This window comes from Elephantulus edwardii, unplaced genomic scaffold, assembly GCF_000299155.1.
Source record: "Elephantulus edwardii isolate Elephantulus edwardi_28Jun2011 unplaced genomic scaffold, EleEdw1.0 scaffold00052, whole genome shotgun sequence".
Classification (NCBI taxonomy): Eukaryota; Metazoa; Chordata; class Mammalia; order Macroscelidea; family Macroscelididae; genus Elephantulus; species Elephantulus edwardii.
In genome coordinates this window covers 10,719,809-10,729,128 of record NW_006399802.1, presented here as the reverse complement: position 1 = coordinate 10,729,128, position 9,320 = coordinate 10,719,809, and the positions used below count along the sequence as shown (strand labels likewise).

Below are 9,320 nucleotides of genomic sequence, written 5' to 3'. Positions count from 1 at the left end.
TAAAGACATGCAACCTCAGAAAGTTGATGGGAAACTTACATTAGTCCAAACTAACTCAACAGCAGTGAATTGATTGATTTTTTTTTAAATGCATTGATCTCCTTCCTAGGGGTATTTGTTGACATATTATTTGACATTATAACAAAGTTATAAGTTTCCATCCACAGAGCACATATATGTATGGTGGCCACAAACAGCAAATACATTCAATATTAGATCATATCTTCCGTTTCCAAACTGAAGATATCTAATATTACAACTGGTTGCTCTTCACTTCACTTGCAGGCAATAAATGTTACAATGGGCTTTTTAAAACATCTTTTGATTATTTTCCAACATTTTGCATTTTTGTATTTTATATTTTTGAAACAAGATATATTTCTGAAATTAGACCTAAATACTAACATGAACAATAGCCACTAAAATATTTCCATTCTGTGATTTTTAATGACAGACAGTAAGTTTGTTTTCTCATTGCAGTTTTTCCCCACAATTTTGAGTCTACAGTGTCTTTGAATAACATGTTACAATGTAAAAATTGTTTATATTTCACCTGTGAAGTTCATGTCACTCAACATATTCTTTACATCACTCTTTAAATCTTTGTTTCTCAGACTATAAATGAGGGGATTGAGTATGGGAAACGCCACTCCACAGAAGAGAGAGGTTATAAAGTTTTGACAATATCTGGATTACCTATACCAAGAGGATTTTTAGACTTGGGCTTTGTGTACATGAAGAAGGTGCTTACATAACATAAAATGAACATGGTCAGATGGGCTGAACAGATGGAGAAGGCCTTCCATTTTCCTTCAGTGGAAGGTATCCTCAAAATGGTGACAATAAAAATAGGTTATTTTTGTTGTTATTGTGTGCCATCCAGTTGCCTGCAACTCATAGAGACCCTATGTACAATAGTCCTATACTCTACTCTGTCCTGTGCCAATCTTACTGTCTCTGGCACACCTACCCCCATTACTCCAGTCACTGAATCAATCCATCTCATCCAGGGGCTTCCTCTCTTGTTCTGTGCCTCCACCCTCCCAAGCTTGATGCCCCTCTCTAAGGACTGGTTCCTCCTTGAAACATGTCCAAAGTAGGTCAGATTAAGCTTCAGAATCTGTGTCTCCAAGAAGCAGCCAGGTTTCACCCTCTCTAGGACGAACATATTTGTTCTCCTAGCAGTCCATGGTATGTTTAATATTCTTCTCCAGCACCAAAGCTCAAAAACATCAAGTCTCCTGCTATCATTCCTTGTCATTGTTCAGCTTACTGATGTGTAGCAAATAATTTCAAAGACTATGGCCTGGATCAGGTGCACCTTAGTCTCCAGGCTGTTAGCATTGCTCTTCAGTACTTTGGTGGGGTCTCTGACAGCCAACTTTCCCAATGCAATTAATTTCTTGAATTCCTAGCTACTGGTACCAAAAGTTTTTATTGTAAAGCCAAGCAAACTAAAGCTGTTAACAATCTCAGTCTCTTCACCATCTATTATGATGCTGCCAATTGGCCCAGCTGTGAGAAAATGACTAGCAATGGGATAACCAGAATAATTAGATGTGAGAAAATCATGCTAATGACATTGATTGAAATATTAGCACAGGCAGGTTTCAGGATAGCTAGAATTTCACAGACAAAATGTCTAAGGACATTATTAGCACAAAATGGTAAATGCATTGCCAGAGATGTCTGCACCATTGAGTTAATAAGTCCAGAGAGCCAGGCGCCAGCTGCCATGGCACATAGGCACTCCTGCTCATCATGACTAAGGGTACCTTCAGTGGGTAGCAGATGGTTGCATATCAGTCAAGTGCCATCATACCTGCTAGCATACACTTTGTGGCCCTTGTGGCAAAAGAGAGAAACCACGCATCCTGAGAAGGAAACAGGTTTCTTGCTGTCAGAAAACTGTCAAGAATTAGTGGGGCAGAGGAGTATGAGTAGCAAATGTCAAGGAGGGAAAGATTACAGAGGAAGAAATGCACGGGAATGTGCAGGTGAGAGTCATAGATGATTACTGAGACAAGCACCCCACACCCCAACAGGATCACCAGATACATCCATTAGCACAACAGCACAGCCCAGAGTCCTGGGCGGGCAGAAAGCCCCAGGAAGACAAACTCTGTCAACAGGGAATTATTGCTCCTTTCCATAAAATATATGCTCTTTCTCCAACAGCTTCTCTATGGATTATAGAGCAAAAGGTTTTTAGCATAGGAATCTTAACAGGAACAATAAACTTTTTAAAAGAATTCTTTTCTGCCTGACTACAGTCCTATGTTTTAAATATTTTTTAACATTTTTAGATTATTCTTTTTATCAGTAATATACATTGTGTTTCATACATGTATATTGTGTTTTATATTTTGATGCAACGGTATTACCAGAGATGAATTTCTTTCTGTATTCCTAGAAAACTAGAGCAGGATTGCTCTGTCGGATTCTCTCAGGGTTCAGAGATAACTATCGTATCATAGTTTCTGTGATATTTACTATATATAATAATATAGTAAAGAACTATGTTATAGTTTAAAAAGATGTTTAAAATACAGATGCTGAAATCAGTGGCCTACAATCTGGACCTTGCAGGCAGATGTGCTGTATTTGGAAGTAATTAACTACTCTGCATTTCAAATTTTATCAAGAAATCATCTTGAAAGTAGGGTATAAGACAAAATTTTCATTTGCAACAGCTTTCAAATTAATTATAATATTGGAAAATATTGAAACCAATTTTGATTATTAAGCTCAATTCTAGTTGGCTGTCAGGCTGGAAGCATGTGTCCACTGCGCCCAGATCTTCCTTCTCTCCACTGTCTACTCACTAATGGGGGGAGAATACTGGATATTAATGGACGAATTTCCCCCAGTTGGATCCAACTATTTATATTACCTAATATGATTTTAAATATGTTTGAATTCTTGACTCATGGCTGAATAGTTACTTTCCCAAACATAGTTGACACGGTACATAATGCAGTTTAGGGTCACATGGAAATGTTTTAATTTTTTCTTTTTTTTTTTTTTAGATCAGAATACAAAGTGAATGCCCGAGTTTTAATAAACAGTATATAGTTGTCTTGATAGATCATGATTGTAAAATACAACTCATTTTATATCTTAAAAGATGAAAGAAACCTCTTCAAATGCCTAGAGCCACTAAAAGTTTATAAATGCAGTCCTGTGTAGCTCAGTCTCTTTTCTGGTACTCAGTATTGTATGCTGGTCACATAAATTAGAAATGAGAGTTATATGTTAACCCTTAATCTCCTTAATGATAGGAACTTCACTGGGAAAGAAATATGTAATATACTCTTCAATTTTTCCTAAACACGATGAGGATATATGTGGAAGCAAATGAGGACACTTTAGAGGAGATGACAAAATTTTGCCCACTTGACAAGGCACCTAACAGGAAGGCTGTAGGCCAGAAAAAAGAAAAATCTCTTGCATGGCAAAGTCATAAAACTATGAAAGATGTATTCCTTGATTTGCTGTTCCAGAATGCTAATCTATGGTATTCCAAACCAGGATGCTGATCTGTGTTGTTCTAGAAGGTTGATCTATGCTGTCCCAGACTGCTAATCTTGTTACATACCATAGATCGGCCTGCGACTCATAGTGACCCTATGTGAAACAGCCCTACACCCTGCTCCATCCTGTGCCAATTTCACTGTCACTGACACACCTATCCTGATTACCTCAGTCACTGAATCAATTCACCTCATAGGGTGACTTCCTCTCCTGCACTGTCTCTCCACCCTCCTAAGCATAACAACCTTCTCCAAGGACTTGTCCCTCCTTGCAACATGTCCAAAGTATGTCAGATGAAGCTTCAGAATCCTTGCTTCCAAGGAACAACCTGGTTTAACCCTCTCCAAGATAAACCTGTTAATTTTGTTAGCAATCCATGGTATATTCAATACTCTTCTCCAACACCACACCTCAAAGGCATCAATTGGCCTTCTATGCCACTAGTCATTGCCCAGCTCTTTGACACATAGCAAGTGATTGCAAAGACCATGGCATATATCAGGTGCACTTTGGTCTCCAGAGTGACACCATTGCTCTTCAGTACTTTGGAGAGGTCCCTAACAGCAGACTTTCCCATCATAATATGCCTTTAAGTTTTCTGCCTGCTGGTGCCAAGAATGTTGACTGTGGAGTCAAGCAAACTAAAGCTATGAACAATCTCAATCTCTTCACCCTCCATCCTGATGCTGCCTACTGGCCCAGTGGTGAGAATCTTTGTCTTTTTGATATTGAGCCTCAATCCACATTGAAGGCTGCAGTTCTTGACCCTTTGCAGCAAGTGCTTCAGGTCCTCCTCAGTTTCTGCAAACCGGGTTGTGTCATCTGCATAACGCAGATTGTTGATAGATCTTCCACCGATCCTGACACCACATTTCTCCTCTTAGAGCCCAGCCTCCCTGATGATCTGTTCTGCATACAGGTTGAGAAGGCATGGAGAGAGGACACACCCCTGGCGTACACCCTTCCCAATTTTGAACCATGCAGTGTTTCCCTGCTCTGTTCTGACGACTGCTTCTTGGTCCCAGTATAGGTTTTGCATTAGCATGATCAAGTGTTCTGGGATTCTCATTCTTCTCAGAGTCAGCCACAGTTTGTTGTGATCCACACAGTCAAATACCTTTGAATAATCAATGAAACACGGATAGACATTCCTTTGGTTCTCCCAGCTTTCAGCCAAGAAAAAAAGTAGTATAAGGTACTAATCAAACTACATGATAAAATGTTGGTGGATGAGAAAGTTAGCTGTATTGATTTAAAGTATATAAAATTGATTTTTCCATAATCTGAAATCCAGTATTTATAAAAAACAGACTTGAAATTTATATGTCTCAGATCTGAGAAGTGGTTTCTTTCCTTTATTCAAGGTGGTTTTCTTCTTGCTATCTGCATTACTTTGCCTCAAAGAATGTTTCCATTTCCTGCAATGATGAGCAGAATTTATTGGAGGGATAAGAGTGAAAATTGCATAGCATGCAGCATGGTGTAATTTTTTTAGTCAATTTTCCACTTACAAGTACATTATTCCTCAGGTAAAATTAGTAGATGGAGATACTAACTCATGGGCCAAGCTTTTTGGTATGATGTCTTCCTAGGTCCAGGACTTCATTCATGGAGCTTCTACATTTTGAAGTGTGTAACGGCCTTCCAGAAGACCAGCCGTTAGAACAACAATGCAACTTAAAGGTTGTGGTGCCTAGTAGGGAGGGTAGAGGCAGGAGGAAAGTGTCCAATATTACAACATATTAAAGTTAAGAATGTAAATATATAGGACTAGAAACTTTCCAAAACTCCAGGGATAATATGTCCCACAGACCCAATAATATCATATAAATGGAAAAGTCTTTTTGTAGTATAATTAATGAATCAAATATTGCTGCACAATTGATGAAATATTGGAAGGTATTAAGACTTAAATAAATGGAACAATCTTTAATTTACAATGATTTTTCTTTAAATTATCTGGAAAAACTTTGTTAATAGTATAAATGACACCACTGAGTGACCAACACACACATGTCATTGAGCCAATCCCATTCAAAAGTACCTCTAGTACAGTAGAAGGCTTCACTACCTACTAAGGCACTCAATTCACATCTCTAGCTACTCCATGGGAGAAAGATGGGCATTCTCCTCCTGTGCAATTTACAGTCTCTGAAAATCTACTTGGGGGGTGTCAGCTGTGACTCCTTTCTGACTTGATGGCACACAACATCAACAATAACCATCTTTACAGAAGCAGGCAACACATCTTTGTCCTCAGAGATTCCTATGAGTTGAGCACTAGAGTGTCACCAAGGCTCACGTACTAGTGCGATTCTCAGAACACTTGTGAATTTGTACAATTATTCATGTTGTACAGGTATTAAGTCCTAGAGTCCTAGACTCTGAAAATGGAAATATTTTTAAAGAGTTTGAACATAAACTGATGGCTTAATGCCAGTTTAAAAAATTATAAAGTTGAATACTATTTTTCTTCTAAGCAAAAATCAGCATTGAAGTTATGAAGCAAAATGCAATCCTTTTTCAAAAACAATTCCTCTTTTCTAGCTTATATTCAAACCAATCATTTGTCAGAGAACTGAATCTTACTTTCTCTAAAATTTTCCAAGTATTGCAAGGCAAGCTCACTGTTCCAAATTGATGATTTCTCCTACGCCCTGTACATATTTCTCAGTCATGTTGTCCAGCTAGTTCTGACTCATAGCACCCTTCCATTGTCATTGTGTTTCTGAGGCTGTTAACTGTAATGGGTGGAGAACGCCCATCTTTCACTAGCAGTGCTGCTGGTGAATTTGAACCACCAGAGTTTGTCAACCCTTGCACAGCTCTCGACAGACTACATCACCAGAGCTCCCCGTTTTTTCTTTTGTTTATTTCAAATGTAATTTCATTTGCTCAAGGCCTTGTTATTTATTGTTAAAGACTCATGGCTCTGTTGCCCCCTTTCCCCCTCATACTCATATTATAATAATGGTTTTATACAATATTTGCCTTAGTTAGTTCACTCAGCATAATGCTTTCCAGTTTCTCCCAAGTAAGGTAGTAATTTACAAAATCATTACTCCTGTGTGCTGTGCAGTATTCCTTTGTGTGAATGTACCGTAATTTCTCAATTCATTCAATTGTGTTTGGACATCAGGGTTTGCGATGTTCTTGCGTTGGTAAATAACTTTGCCATGAACATTGATGTACAAGTCTCGACTGATGTTTAAGCCTCAGTTCTCATTTTCTCCAGGTATTGGCAAGTGTGTGTGTGTGTGTGTGTGTGTGTTTAATCATAGAGTCACACAATTTAATGGGGGAGGGTGTGAAGGAAATGTGAAAGATCTGATGTGAAAAACAACGTATTTTAATTTTGTAAATAAATCAGTGTAATTATAAAAAAAAGAATCATAGCTAACACCTAATGAATGGTGGACATTTTTCAATGTACTCTTTTATATTTAATTTATATAGGCATCATTGATTGCAATCTTATGAGGTATGAAAATTATTTCATTTTAGATTGAGTAATGGCAAAACAACAACAAAAAGATACATTTTTTTCTCTAAGATTGTTTCATTTGTAATTGGTAGAAATGAAGACTTAAATTCAGCCAGTCTGATACATGAGTGTATATTCCAGGCACCAGAGAAGCTGGAACAATAGAAGGTTAGAAGGAATGTAAGTATGAGAGTGTTCTTTTCTTACATGTCTGTATGATCAGGTAGTTACTAAATTGCTTTGGAATGAATTGAGAGTAGATCACAGAAATGACAACCCAAAATGTTACCTATATTTACCTTTATTAATAGATGTAATATTTTTTCTCTTTCCTTATTTTTTCTAGTGACTCTTCTACCAACAATTCAAAAATGTACAATTTCACCATATACTCATAGCATTTGTTATATTATGCATGTATGTAAGTGTTTAATTATAGCAATCCTAGAAGGATTGTTCATGAATTTCTTCTCTGAGCATGTTCAGAATAGTTTATTGAAAGTATGTTCAATCTGGTTTTAAAGTTTGATTTCCTCAGGCACAGTGCCTATTGACTGCTTTTTTCTTCTCCCTACCACCTACCTGTGAATATTTAGAATGGGTTCTCTACTCCCATTTGATTGACAGCTTCAGAAAACCTGCTGGAGGGTCAGCTTTGAGTTGGTTCTGACTCGATGGCATGTTGTTGTTGTTATGTGCCATCAAGTTTCTTGTGATTCAAACTATGTACAATATCTCTGAATCTTGCTCTGTCTTGAGCCAACCTCATTGTCTCTGATACACAAACCATCATTACCTCTGTCACTGAGTCAATCCATCCCATCCAGGGTCTTCCTCTCCTGTACTGTCTCTCTACCCTTCTAAGCATGATGCCCTTCTCCAAGGACTAGTAGTCCCCCCTTGCAGCATGCCCAAAGTATGTCAGACAGAGCTTCAGAATGCTTGCCTCCAAGGAGCAGCCTGGTTTCAGCCTTTTTAGGATAAACCTGTTTGTTCTGTTGGTCCATGGTATATTCAATACTCAAGACTCTTCTCCAGCATCAGTACTCAAAGACATCTTTCCATTATCCTTAGTCATTGGCCAGCTTTCTGATGCCTAGGAAGTAATTGCAAACCCTATGTCCTGGACTAGGCATACCTTAATCTTCAGATGACATTATTGTTCTTTAGTACTCTGGAAAGGTTCCTGACAGCAGATTTTCTCGATACAATACTTGATGGCATATGACAACAAAAATGCACTTTTAATAGTATAATATGGAGGGTTTTGTAATCAGATCCCTCTGTCTCTATCAGAGGTTAAGTCTGGTGCCCTATTCTCTGCCGTGCTCAAGCCTATTTTTTCAGGCTCTGTATCAGTTCATGACTGTTGTGGTTTATTTAGTGGCATTGCTGAATTTCCCAAGGTCTGTATCATTTGTTGTGTGTGGCCACTGAAATATCCACTCCTTTACCTTAATAATGAGATAATAATTGGCAAGAAATTCCTTAAATGCCTGTTGATGTTATATGCCATTGTTATTATCACCTGTGACTCACTATTTCTACATACATTAGCTCTGAACCCTGCCCTGTCCTGAGCCAATCTCATTGTCTCCAGCAGACCTAATCTCATTTCTTAGTCAAGCCATCTCATCCTGGGTTTTCCTTTCCTGCGTTATCCATCCACTTTTCCAAGTAGGGAGAACTTCTTCAAAGACTAGAAGAATAAAAGTAAGATGGGAGGAGAATTTCCCAGTTGTTACAGATGTCCTATATAGAAGCATACTTTCAATAAACACTGTACCAGATCAGGTTACAAGACTGCCTTCCAGAATTTTTAATATATAGGAGCATTTCACCCTCTCTCTCAAAGGATCTTATTTCCTACCCTTTTCTCTCTTTTTTTATTTGCCTATTGTTTGCCTTAACAACCATTACCCATTGTGTCAGTTAGCAATGAATTCCACTATCCACACCCTAGGAAAGCCATCTCTCCCCTAGAAGAATATTGTAGAAATAATGGAAAGCCCTTTAAGTCGGTCCTTAGGGAGCTACTGTTATTTTTAGGTGTTATCGAGTCAACTACAACTTGCAGTGACCCTATGAGCAACAGATCTGAACCTGGCCCTATCCTGTCCATCCTTATGATTGTTACAATCACTGTACCGATTCATCTTGTTGAAGTTTCTCCTCTTTTTGACTTTTCCCTTTTCTAATCACATCTTTTCCCACGGTCTGATTCCTCCTGACACCATGCCCAAAGCGTGTGAGATGAAGTTTCACCACCCTTGCCTCTTAGAAGCTCCCTGGTTGTACTTCC

General features: G+C 38.3%; 1 pseudogene; it reads right to left on the bottom strand.

Moving 5' to 3' along the window:
- Window positions 1-542: 542 nt before the first annotated feature.
- On the bottom strand, window positions 543-2,153 carry LOC102875515 (annotated as a pseudogene).
- Window positions 2,154-9,320: the final 7,167 nt, after the last annotated feature.